Source organism: Nyctereutes procyonoides, unplaced genomic scaffold, assembly GCF_905146905.1.
Source record: "Nyctereutes procyonoides isolate TBG_1078 unplaced genomic scaffold, NYPRO_anot_genome, whole genome shotgun sequence".
In the NCBI taxonomy this organism is placed as follows: domain Eukaryota; kingdom Metazoa; phylum Chordata; class Mammalia; order Carnivora; family Canidae; genus Nyctereutes; species Nyctereutes procyonoides.
In genome coordinates, this window is record NW_026575020.1 from 1,672,418 (window position 1) to 1,685,498 (window position 13,081).

The 13,081-nt window shown below is 50.5% G+C and overlaps 1 long non-coding RNA gene and 2 other non-coding genes across 38 annotated transcripts in view; all 3 read left to right on the plus strand.

The window, feature by feature from the left end:
• LOC129506406 (uncharacterized) overlaps positions 1-13,081 on the plus strand; it is a 52,788-nt gene that overhangs the window by 8,583 nt on the left and 31,124 nt on the right. For 25 of the 36 annotated variants that reach the window (XR_008663777.1, XR_008663766.1, XR_008663778.1 and 22 more), the window contains 5 exons: positions 1,081-1,838; positions 2,773-4,069; positions 5,455-8,712; positions 9,922-10,679; positions 11,614-12,905. This is a non-coding gene — a long non-coding RNA (uncharacterized LOC129506406). Of the gene's footprint in view, positions 1-1,080; positions 1,839-2,772; positions 4,070-4,157; positions 4,197-5,454; positions 8,713-9,921; positions 10,680-11,613; positions 12,906-12,993; positions 13,033-13,081 lie in introns of all 36 variants that reach the window. The other 11 variants (XR_008663776.1, XR_008663802.1, XR_008663775.1 and 8 more) reach the window with 10 other exon arrangements.
• On the plus strand, positions 583-773 carry LOC129518459 (U2 spliceosomal RNA). Its single transcript, XR_008666201.1, has one exon. It is a non-coding gene; the product is annotated as a U2 spliceosomal RNA (small nuclear RNA).
• Positions 9,424-9,614, plus strand: LOC129518462 (U2 spliceosomal RNA). The gene has a single exon (XR_008666202.1). It is a non-coding gene; the product is annotated as a U2 spliceosomal RNA (small nuclear RNA).

Sequence of the window (13,081 nt, forward strand, 5' to 3'; positions counted from 1 at the left end):
TAGGTAGATGCCCAAGGAGCCCTCCTGATGGGGTAGGGAGGCCACCCGTTCAGGGCCCGGTCTCGGGTCCCAAGTGGTGTCTGGAGCCCTTGGCAGGTGACGCCAGCCAGCCAGGCGCTTCTGGGCTCCTCCCCACGCCCTGGCCGCAGCCAGCCCGTAGGGTCCCGCAGTGACGACGTGAGGGGACTCCTGGGCCCTGGGACGACTCAGCGCCAGCCCCCGGCGCCAGCCCCACGCCCGGTTCCACGCCCCCCAGGCCGGCCAAAGCGTGAAGCCGAGGGCGCCTGGCCTGCAGCCAGGTTCCGCCGCCCGCCGCGCCTCTAGGGCTCCGCGCGCGGAGGGGCGGGCCATTCAAATTAGGAAGGGCCTTGCGGGGCCGGCGACGACGCGACGACGGACGCGTCGTTTGTCTTTCAAAAGGAAGAGACTTTACAAAGCCGCACGAGAGCCTAGCGGCTAGTGCCGCCCGTGCCACGGTGGGAGAAGCGGGGGGAGCGAGACGTGGCCGGAGCGGGCGCCGAGTCACCGTGAGTGTAAGGTGGAGGTCGTCGGGAGGGCGTGCGCGGGGGCGTGCGCGTCGGCATCGCTTCTCGGCCTTTTGGCTAAGATCAAGTGTAGTATCTGTTCTTATCAGTTTAATATCTGATACGTCCTCTATCCGAGGACAATATATTAAATGGATTTTTGGAGCAGGGAGATGGAATAGGAGCTTGCTCCGTCCACTCCGCGCATCGACCTGGTATTGCAGCACCTCCGGGAACGGTGCACCCCCTCGGGGGAGGCTTTCGGTGACAAAGAGAGATAGTGAGTTGTCCGAAGCAGCGCTTAGGGAGGATCTTTGGTGTTCCCGCGGAGCCTCGGGACTGGGGCGAAGTACAACAAAGAGAACTTAGAGCGATGCTTCAACCGAGCTGACTTCTTGCGTTCTGGCTCTTTTTTTCTCCAATTCTGCTAACCCCAGGCGCAGTTTCACGGCGAGAACAACTGACAGTTGTACTACTGCTTTTCTCTTTCTGGTTTAAGTTGTTCATTTCCCTAAAGCTGTTTTTAAGTTTTATTTTTATCTTTTTTTTTCTTAAGCTTCATCTACTTATGAAAATGAGAGAGAGACCGAGAGAGGCACAGACCCACACAGGCACGGGGGAAGCAGGCTCCATGCAGGGAGCCTGACTTGGGACCGGATCTTGGATCCCCAGCATCACGTCCGGGTCCGCAAAGGGCTCTCTGCAGGGAGCTTGCTTCTCCCTCTTCTTCCTCTGCTTAGGTCTCTACCTCTCTCCGTGTTTCTCATGAATAAAGAGAATATTTAAAATCAATAAAATATTTTTATTTATTTTTTTAAAGATTTTATTTATTTATTCATGATAGTCACACAGAGAGAGACAGAGAGGCAGAGACACAGGCAGAGGGAGAAGCAGGCTTCCATGCAGGGAGCCTGACGCGGGATTCAACCCCGGGTCTCCAGGATCGCGCCCCGGGCCAAAGGCAGGCGCCAAACCGCTGCGCCACCCAGGGATCCCGATGAAATATTTTTAAGAAGAATCTCTTATAAAATTTGCCAGCAAGGAAAATACCTCCTCAGCGTGAGGCAGATTTTGTCTCCTGTCTCATGAAGTTTTGTGGGTAGTCTGAATATAATTTAACGAAACAAGTAAATCAAATACATACGAATAGGATAAAAAGTTTTTAGATGAAACTGTTTTTTGTGTACATACAATGGAATGTTTCAGCTCTATTGTTTATTTAAGTAATCTCCACACCCAATGTGGGGCTGGAACCCGCGACTCAGAGATCAAGACTTGCATGCTCTACCAACTAAGCCAGCCAAGCACTCCTAGGTGAATTATTATTATTATTATTTATTTATTTATTTATTTATTTACGACTCTATTTATTTGAGATAGAGTGTGTGTGAGAGAGCATGAGCAGGGGGCGGAGGGAGAGGGAGAATCGGACTCTGCTGGGCAGGGAGCCTGACTCAGGCCTTGATCCCAGGACCCTGGGAAAATGACCTGAGCTGAAGGCGGACGCTCAACCTAACTGACTCAGCCTGAAACCTTAAAGTTTTGCTAAGCTAAGAGATGAGTTACTTTCGTTAGATAGCCGGATCACATCCAAGTAAGATAATAAATGAAACATTGAAACATCGATTACTGAACAAAAAAAGTGGCTTATCCACTTTTTGCTTTTTTTTCTTAAATAGAGGAATTAAATATATTTGGATCTATTAATAAACGTGTTTAGTGCCACAGTAAGAAATTTACAGGAGAAAGCATGTGTTTCTAGAAATTATAAAAGGATAAATCTGCCAAGCCACAAAATGCTAAGATGGTTCACAGTGGCTTGCTTCTTAGTTTTCACTGGAAATTAAAGATTTCTAAGAGTTAAGCATCCTAATATATATAAGTAAAGCTACTAGAGATAATAAGGGAAAGGAACTTTATGTATGGTCAGGACTAAGATGGGAATGGCTTTAATTAAGTAAATGAAAGGTTTGTTTACAAAGGGGATCCCTGGGTGGCGCAGCGGTTTAGCGCCTGCCTTTGGCCCAGGGCGCGACCCTGGAGACCCGGGCTCGAATCCCACGTCGGGCTCCCGGTGCATGGAGCCTGCTTCTCCCTCTCCCTCTGCCTATGTCTGTCTGTCTGTCTGTCTCTCTCTCTCTCTCTGTGTGTGTGTGTGTGACTATCATAAATAAATAAAAATTTTTAAAGAAGATTTATTTATTGATTTGTGCTATAAATAAATATTATTTATCTATTTATTCACAAGAGACACAGAGACAGAGGCAGAGACAGAGACAGAGGCAGAGACATAGGCAGAGGGAGAAACAGGCTCCTCGCAGGGAGCCCGATGCAGAATTCGATCCCAGGATCCTAGGATCAAGACCTGAGACGAAGGGAGATGCCTAACCGAGGGAAGGGAAGGGAAGGGAAGGGAAGGGAAGGGAAGGGAAGGGAAGGGAAGGGAAGGGAAGGGAAGGGAAGGGAGGGGAGGGGCAGACGGCGAGAGAAATCTAAGCAGACTCCTGGCTGAAGACTCACCCCGCTGTGGGGCTACATCTCACGATCCTGAGGTCAAGACCTGAGCAGAAACCAACAGTTGGACGCAGCCGACTGTGCCATCCAGGTGCCCCCCACTTTGTGTCTTAAACAATGGGCCAGACTCCCAACATTCTGCTCTTGGGAGCATGTTTTCCAGCTTCTTAAATCAGTGCGTGCCAACGCAGCCCCCTGCCCCGCCATGCCACATGCACCTGAGTCTGTTTCCGCGTCTAGTTAGCTCAAATCTCTTTCTGAAGCTCAGTTTTCCCATCTGTTAAGTGGAGATCATAAACCCTGACCCACGTCCTCACATGGTAGATGGGAATAAGGATCCACCCATAACCAAGATGTAAAACAACCAGCCAAGAGTAAGGGTCCCCTTAATTCTGTGAGAGGAGGAAGAGGAAGAAAGCTGAAGATATTGGGCGGTGGTCCTTGGCAGCCTCGATTTCTTCAGGTGAAAAACATGATAGATAACATTTTCCCTTTGGGATTGTGGAAAGACCAAAAGAGAAAACGAAGGGATTAGCTGGCACACAGTGGGTTCTGAACAATGGCAGGCAACTTGTGAAGCCCCGTTCTGGGTTCTGAGTCTCACTTGTATTACAGATCTAATCTAGCGGGACATGGAACTTGCTCTCCAGCACAGAAGCCCTGCTATTTTAGTCCCAGGATCCTGAATACATTCGGGATGAGAGGCTGGGGGCAGGCGCTCTGTGGGCCCACGCATTGTCTTGACCACCACGCGTAACATCCTGGGCTTTCAGGCTTGGATCAACACCAACACGTGTCAAAGAGACGCAGTGCGACAGCTCCACACTTCTTTGTTCATCTCTCTCCAGGAGCATTAAAGCTTTTTTATTATCCCAGCCACAGCTCTTGGAGGCTCTGAGTCACTAACAACTTAAAAAGAAAAAACGAAACCTTGCCTCCTGTGTTCTGGGCACCCTCCTTTTCTCTGTCTGACCGCCAGACGATTGTGGAAACTGCCTTGCAGACTCTCCTCAGAGGTTCAGAAGGTAAAGGTGAGAGAAGGGCGGGTTGCGTATGTTGGTAGTGAGAGCTGAGATCCTGAAAACTATGTTTGCTGCTGCTCCCGTCTCTCTCCCCCAGTCATCAAGTCCTGTAGCAGAACACTCGTCAACCCGTAAGGTACGCGTGCGTTCCAGGAGAGTCTTGTTAAATACTCTGTGGCTCTGCATTTCCAACATGCTCATGGGACCCCAGTGCTGCTGGGGTAGGGCCCACACTTTGAGCAGCAAGGTGCCAAACTGTCCCACCTCAAGTCATTTTTTCAAAATTATTCGTGGCACGCCTGAATAATTGGCGTCAGCGGCTGAGTGTCTCCTTTTCGGCTCAGGGCGTGATGCTGGGATCCAGGAGCAAATCTCACGTTGGGCTCCTTGCAGGGAGCCTGCTTCTCCCTCTGCCTGTGTCTCTGCCTCTCTGTGTGAGTGTGTCTCATGAATAAATAAATACAATTTTAATAAAATAAAATGTTTAAAGATTTTATTTATTTCTTCATGCAAGACACAGAGACATAGGCAGAGGGAGGAGCAGACTCCCTGTGGGGAGCCTGATGTGTGGCACTTGATCTCAGAACCCCAGAATCACAACTTGATCCAAGGGCAGACTTTCAACCACTGAGCCACCCAGGCGCCCCATTTCTTTTTAAGATTTTTATTTGGGGGACGCTTGGGTGGCTCAGCAGTTAAGTGTCTGCCTTCAGCCCAGGACGGGATCCTGGGGTCCCAGGATCGGGTCCTGCATCGGTCTCCCTGCATGAAGCCTGCTTCTCCCTCTGCCTATGTCTCTGCCTCTCTCTCTCTGGGTCTCTCATGAATAAATAAATAAATAAATAAAATCTTAAACAACAAACAAAAATGGCTCAAGGTGAGGGATGCCTAGGTGATCCCATCTGGTTAGGTGTCTGCCTTTGGCTCAGGTCCTGATCCCAGGATCCTGGCAATGAGCCCCGAGTTTGAGCTTCCCACTCAGCAGGGAGTGTTTCTCCCTCTGCCCCTCCCCCTCCATTCATGCGCTCTCTCTCGCGCTCTCTCTCTCTCTCTCTCTGTCTCTCTCTCAAATAAAATCTTTTTTTTTTTTTTAAGCCACTTTTGAAACAAGGTATCTTTCACTAGTCTCTCCCGCCAGGTCTCTTCCACTAGTTATGAAAGGCGGGGTGATGGAAAGAAGCTGATGGAGCCGTGCAAGGGGACAGTGTAGACACTGGCTTGAAGGCAGGGCTGCCACAGGACCAGGCAAAACATATGCAATGGGGCCTGGACTTGAGGGTGCTGTCCTCCTCGGCTGGTGGGGACCCAATGCCCTCTCAGACCCGAGGACCGAGCACAGGAGCCCCTGGAGTCGGCAACCGTGGCACCAACAGATGTTCTCTGGTTGTGCATAGGCTTCCCCAACAGCTGCGTGAGGAGTGGATGGGGCTGAATGGCGGCAGAGAGGAATGGAAGAGCATGAGCGTGGCAGATGCCCCTTGTGACCAAGGACAAGGTCACGTTCACCTCTGTGATCCCGGGCCCACACAGTGACAGGTGCAGAGCAGGTGTTACACCGAAGAATTGGGTGGGTCAAAAATTTCATTTTATGTTATTATTTTATTGAACGATTTATTTATTTGAGAGAGGGAGAGAGGGACAGAGAGCATGAGCAGGAGGGGCAGAGAGAGGAGAGAGAATCTCAAACAGACTCCAAGCTGAGCACGGAGCCTGATGTGGGGCTTGATCCCAGGGCCCTGAGATCGATCAGGACCCAAGCCGAAACCAAGAGCTAGATATTTAACTGACTGCGCCACCGAGGTGCCTCTGAATCAACAAATTTAAAAAGAGGTTTTCAGGGCAGCCCGGTGGCTCAGCGGTTTAGCGCCGCCTTCAGCCCAGGGCCTGATCCTGGAGTCCCGGGATCATCGGATCGAGTCCCACATCCGGCTCCCTGCATGGAGCCTGCCTCTCTCTCTCTCTCTCTCTCTCTCTCTCTCTCTCTCTCTCTCTCTCCCCCCATGTCATGAATAAGTAAATAAAATTTAAAAATAAAATAAACGAAAGAAAAATAGGAAAGAAAGGGAGATCCAGAAATAGATCTAAATATATATGAGGACTTTTTGGTATGATAAAGGTGGCATCTGAAAATGATGATTAGATGGGCTCTTCCATATATGATGCAGGAACCACTGGGTAGCCATCCAGAAAAAATAAGGTCAGATTAATACCGGAACGTATATACTAGGACAGATACCAAGTGCGCCAGAGATAGAAATGCAAAAAATCAACAATTCTAAGGACAGTGAGCAGAGAATATGAACACTCAGTTCACAGCAAATAATAGTGGATGTGAAGCACATGGAAAGATGAACAACCTGGCTTATGAAGACACCACTGCATACGATGCAAGAGTTTGATAACCAGACGGTTGGGCAAGGCCGTGGGGAACACGCATTGGATGAGAAAGCTAGCTGTCCTCTTCAAGTCCCTGCCCCTGGCTTATCATTCCCGACTCCCTTGAAGCGATAGTAAGTTGGACACTTGGAAAGGGCCTGACCCTCACACTTGTTGTTGCTCTAACTTTGCAGGCACTTTGGTCTGTGCCCATTGATGTGAGCCGGCTAAGGGAGACCCACATTAACCAAACACACGAGAAGCTGGTGTGTGAACTAGAAGGGGAAATCATTTTTTATTTTTATTTTTTTAAAGATTTTATTTATGGGATCCCTGGGTGGCGCAGCGGTTTAGCGCCTGCCTTTGGCCCAGGGCGCGATCCTGGAGACCCGGGATCGAGTCCCACATCGGGCTCTTGGTGCATGGAGCCTGCTTCTCCCTCTGCCTGTGTCTCTCTCTCTCTCTGTGACTATCATAAATAAATAAAAAAAAAGATTTTATTTATTTAATCATGAGAGAGAGAGAGAGAGAGAGAGAGAGAGACAGGCAGAGACACAGGCAGAGGGAGAAGCAGGCTCCATGCAGGGAGCCTGACGTGGGACTCATCCTGGGTGTCCAGGATCACGCCCTGGGCTAAAGTCGGTGCTAAACAGCTGAGCCACCCAGGCTGCCCCGAAATCATTTTTTAAACGATTTAACTCATTTATTTGACACAGAAAAAGAGAGAACACAAGCAGGGGGAGTAGCAGAGAGAGAGAGAGAGAGAGAGAGAGACCAATGCAGGGCTCAGTCCCAAGACTCCAGGATCATGACCTGAGCCAAAGGCAGACGCTAGAGCGACTGAGCCACCCACGTGCCCCGAGAAATCATTTTTTTAAGTATTGTATTTATTTTTATTTTTTTATTTTTGTTTTTTTTTTTATTATTTATGATAGTCACACAGAATGAGAGAGAGAGAGGCAGAGACACAGGCAGAGGGAGAGGCAGGCTCCATGCACCGGGAGCCCGACGTGGGATTCGATCCCGGGTCTCCAGGATCGCGCCCTGGGCCAAAGGCGAGCGCTAAACCGCTGCGCCACCCAGGGATCCCCTGTATTTATTTATTTTTAAGTAGGCTCCACGTGCGAGTGGGACTTGAACACAGGACCCCGTTCTAGAGCTTACATGCTATGAGGCTAAAAGGCAATAAATAAATGTATAAAATGTCAAGTGACGCCGTGCTGTGGAATACAGGAAAGCCAGGTAAGGGAGAAGCAGGGGCCCTGGGCGGATGACGGAAGATGAAGCACAGGACTCTCTGCCAGCTGTTGATAGTCTCCCTTTCCAGACGAGGAGGGTACAGAGAAAGGACCTGCCTGACATGTTTTGGCCTTGTGTCTGGTTCTCACCAATACACTGTATACGGAACATGGGAACGTGGGCCACCTGGGTGGCTCAGCGGTTGAGCGTCAGTCAGTCTGTGGCCCAGGTGGTGATCCCGGGTCTTGGGATCGAGTGGTGCATGGGGCTCCCGGGAGGGAGCCCGTTCCTCCCCCTGCCTATGTCTCTGCCTCTCTCTCTCTCCCTCGGTCTCTCATAAATAAATATATACATACATACATGAATGAATGAATGAATGAATGAATGAAAGAAAGAAAGAACGAAAGAAAGAAAGAACGAAAGAAAGAAATCTTAAAAAAAACAAAGAAGCCTGTCTCGTTACTGCTAATAATCATGTCTGATAACTTGTCATCTCATCATCTCCCGGTTTAGAGATCTCAGATGGAAGGGTTGACGGAGGAGGCCAGGTTACTCGCTAGGTCCCACGGGTCCGCAGGGCTTAGCGCCCACGCTCGCCAGCTCCACGCTCCGGGGCACCCCCCCCCGCCCCGCCCCCCGCCCGCGTCCCGTCGGCGGAGGCAGCGGGAAGAGGACCCCAGAGGACCCGTGTGTCAGCATCGGCAATGCTCAGTCTCGTCGTGGGCCTGACTGGGAAGAAGCATTCCTCGGTTGCCGGCGCCCCCGGCTTCCTCGGCCTAGCCTGCCCCTCGCACTCACTCGCCAAGCTGTGTGGTCTCGGGCCAGTTGCCTAACCTCTCTGCCTCCACCGCTTCTTCCGTAGGTAAACTCTGCAAGTTGGACGCCAAGAGAGCACTGAGCGCAAGTCTGGCCCAGACGAGAAGCGTTGGCTACGGTATAGCGCACGCGGCTCACTCGTTTCGGTGTCACAGGCACGACGTCTCCACCGGTACCTCGTGGCACCTAGGACCCACATCCTGGACCACTCAGACCCCAAGGTCAGGTCACGCTCGAGCTACCTCGGCCTTCCCTCAATCCCACTAAGGAAGGAACGTAGGAAGGTGGCCACTTCTGCCCTGGGGAAACGGAGGCCCGGGGGCGGGGGGGGGGGGGAGGAGGGAGGGGTTTAGGTAGATGCCCAAGGAGCCCTCCTGATGGGGTAGGGAGGCCACCCGTTCAGGGCCCGGTCTCGGGTCCCAAGTGGTGTCTGGAGCCCTTGGCAGGTGACGCCAGCCAGCCAGGCGCTTCTGGGCTCCTCCCCACGCCCTGGCCGCAGCCAGCCCGTAGGGTCCCGCAGTGACGACGTGAGGGGACTCCTGGGCCCTGGGACGACTCAGCGCCAGCCCCCGGCGCCAGCCCCACGCCCGGTTCCACGCCCCCCAGGCCGGCCAAAGCGTGAAGCCGAGGGCGCCTGGCCTGCAGCCAGGTTCCGCCGCCCGCCGCGCCTCTAGGGCTCCGCGCGCGGAGGGGCGGGCCATTCAAATTAGGAAGGGCCTTGCGGGGCCGGCGACGACGCGACGACGGACGCGTCGTTTGTCTTTCAAAAGGAAGAGACTTTACAAAGCCGCACGAGAGCCTAGCGGCTAGTGCCGCCCGTGCCACGGTGGGAGAAGCGGGGGGAGCGAGACGTGGCCGGAGCGGGCGCCGAGTCACCGTGAGTGTAAGGTGGAGGTCGTCGGGAGGGCGTGCGCGGGGGCGTGCGCGTCGGCATCGCTTCTCGGCCTTTTGGCTAAGATCAAGTGTAGTATCTGTTCTTATCAGTTTAATATCTGATACGTCCTCTATCCGAGGACAATATATTAAATGGATTTTTGGAGCAGGGAGATGGAATAGGAGCTTGCTCCGTCCACTCCGCGCATCGACCTGGTATTGCAGCACCTCCGGGAACGGTGCACCCCCTCGGGGGAGGCTTTCGGTGACAAAGAGAGATAGTGAGTTGTCCGAAGCAGCGCTTAGGGAGGATCTTTGGTGTTCCCGCGGAGCCTCGGGACTGGGGCGAAGTACAACAAAGAGAACTTAGAGCGATGCTTCAACCGAGCTGACTTCTTGCGTTCTGGCTCTTTTTTTCTCCAATTCTGCTAACCCCAGGCGCAGTTTCACGGCGAGAACAACTGACAGTTGTACTACTGCTTTTCTCTTTCTGGTTTAAGTTGTTCATTTCCCTAAAGCTGTTTTTAAGTTTTATTTTTATCTTTTTTTTTCTTAAGCTTCATCTACTTATGAAAATGAGAGAGAGACCGAGAGAGGCACAGACCCACACAGGCACGGGGGAAGCAGGCTCCATGCAGGGAGCCTGACTTGGGACCGGATCTTGGATCCCCAGCATCACGTCCGGGTCCGCAAAGGGCTCTCTGCAGGGAGCTTGCTTCTCCCTCTTCTTCCTCTGCTTAGGTCTCTACCTCTCTCCGTGTTTCTCATGAATAAAGAGAATATTTAAAATCAATAAAATATTTTTATTTATTTTTTTAAAGATTTTATTTATTTATTCATGATAGTCACACAGAGAGAGACAGAGAGGCAGAGACACAGGCAGAGGGAGAAGCAGGCTTCCATGCAGGGAGCCTGACGCGGGATTCAACCCCGGGTCTCCAGGATCGCGCCCCGGGCCAAAGGCAGGCGCCAAACCGCTGCGCCACCCAGGGATCCCGATGAAATATTTTTAAGAAGAATCTCTTATAAAATTTGCCAGCAAGGAAAATACCTCCTCAGCGTGAGGCAGATTTTGTCTCCTGTCTCATGAAGTTTTGTGGGTAGTCTGAATATAATTTAACGAAACAAGTAAATCAAATACATACGAATAGGATAAAAAGTTTTTAGATGAAACTGTTTTTTGTGTACATACAATGGAATGTTTCAGCTCTATTGTTTATTTAAGTAATCTCCACACCCAATGTGGGGCTGGAACCCGCGACTCAGAGATCAAGACTTGCATGCTCTACCAACTAAGCCAGCCAAGCACTCCTAGGTGAATTATTATTATTATTATTTATTTATTTATTTATTTATTTACGACTCTATTTATTTGAGATAGAGTGTGTGTGAGAGAGCATGAGCAGGGGGCGGAGGGAGAGGGAGAATCGGACTCTGCTGGGCAGGGAGCCTGACTCAGGCCTTGATCCCAGGACCCTGGGAAAATGACCTGAGCTGAAGGCGGACGCTCAACCTAACTGACTCAGCCTGAAACCTTAAAGTTTTGCTAAGCTAAGAGATGAGTTACTTTCGTTAGATAGCCGGATCACATCCAAGTAAGATAATAAATGAAACATTGAAACATCGATTACTGAACAAAAAAAGTGGCTTATCCACTTTTTGCTTTTTTTTCTTAAATAGAGGAATTAAATATATTTGGATCTATTAATAAACGTGTTTAGTGCCACAGTAAGAAATTTACAGGAGAAAGCATGTGTTTCTAGAAATTATAAAAGGATAAATCTGCCAAGCCACAAAATGCTAAGATGGTTCACAGTGGCTTGCTTCTTAGTTTTCACTGGAAATTAAAGATTTCTAAGAGTTAAGCATCCTAATATATATAAGTAAAGCTACTAGAGATAATAAGGGAAAGGAACTTTATGTATGGTCAGGACTAAGATGGGAATGGCTTTAATTAAGTAAATGAAAGGTTTGTTTACAAAGGGGATCCCTGGGTGGCGCAGCGGTTTAGCGCCTGCCTTTGGCCCAGGGCGCGACCCTGGAGACCCGGGCTCGAATCCCACGTCGGGCTCCCGGTGCATGGAGCCTGCTTCTCCCTCTCCCTCTGCCTATGTCTGTCTGTCTGTCTGTCTCTCTCTCTCTCTCTGTGTGTGTGTGTGTGACTATCATAAATAAATAAAAATTTTTAAAGAAGATTTATTTATTGATTTGTGCTATAAATAAATATTATTTATCTATTTATTCACAAGAGACACAGAGACAGAGGCAGAGACAGAGACAGAGGCAGAGACATAGGCAGAGGGAGAAACAGGCTCCTCGCAGGGAGCCCGATGCAGAATTCGATCCCAGGATCCTAGGATCAAGACCTGAGACGAAGGGAGATGCCTAACCGAGGGAAGGGAAGGGAAGGGAAGGGAAGGGAAGGGAAGGGAAGGGAAGGGAAGGGAAGGGAAGGGAAGGGAGGGGAGGGGCAGACGGCGAGAGAAATCTAAGCAGACTCCTGGCTGAAGACTCACCCCGCTGTGGGGCTACATCTCACGATCCTGAGGTCAAGACCTGAGCAGAAACCAACAGTTGGACGCAGCCGACTGTGCCATCCAGGTGCCCCCCACTTTGTGTCTTAAACAATGGGCCAGACTCCCAACATTCTGCTCTTGGGAGCATGTTTTCCAGCTTCTTAAATCAGTGCGTGCCAACGCAGCCCCCTGCCCCGCCATGCCACATGCACCTGAGTCTGTTTCCGCGTCTAGTTAGCTCAAATCTCTTTCTGAAGCTCAGTTTTCCCATCTGTTAAGTGGAGATCATAAACCCTGACCCACGTCCTCACATGGTAGATGGGAATAAGGATCCACCCATAACCAAGATGTAAAACAACCAGCCAAGAGTAAGGGTCCCCTTAATTCTGTGAGAGGAGGAAGAGGAAGAAAGCTGAAGATATTGGGCGGTGGTCCTTGGCAGCCTCGATTTCTTCAGGTGAAAAACATGATAGATAACATTTTCCCTTTGGGATTGTGGAAAGACCAAAAGAGAAAACGAAGGGATTAGCTGGCACACAGTGGGTTCTGAACAATGGCAGGCAACTTGTGAAGCCCCGTTCTGGGTTCTGAGTCTCACTTGTATTACAGATCTAATCTAGCGGGACATGGAACTTGCTCTCCAGCACAGAAGCCCTGCTATTTTAGTCCCAGGATCCTGAATACATTCGGGATGAGAGGCTGGGGGCAGGCGCTCTGTGGGCCCACGCATTGTCTTGACCACCACGCGTAACATCCTGGGCTTTCAGGCTTGGATCAACACCAACACGTGTCAAAGAGACGCAGTGCGACAGCTCCACACTTCTTTGTTCATCTCTCTCCAGGAGCATTAAAGCTTTTTTATTATCCCAGCCACAGCTCTTGGAGGCTCTGAGTCACTAACAACTTAAAAAGAAAAAACGAAACCTTGCCTCCTGTGTTCTGGGCACCCTCCTTTTCTCTGTCTGACCGCCAGACGATTGTGGAAACTGCCTTGCAGACTCTCCTCAGAGGTTCAGAAGGTAAAGGTGAGAGAAGGGCGGGTTGCGTATGTTGGTAGTGAGAGCTGAGATCCTGAAAACTATGTTTGCTGCTGCTCCCGTCTCTCTCCCCCAGTCATCAAGTCCTGTAGCAGAACACTCGTCAACCCGTAAGGTACGCGTGCGTTCCAGGAGAGTCTTGTTAAATACTCTGTGGCTCTGCA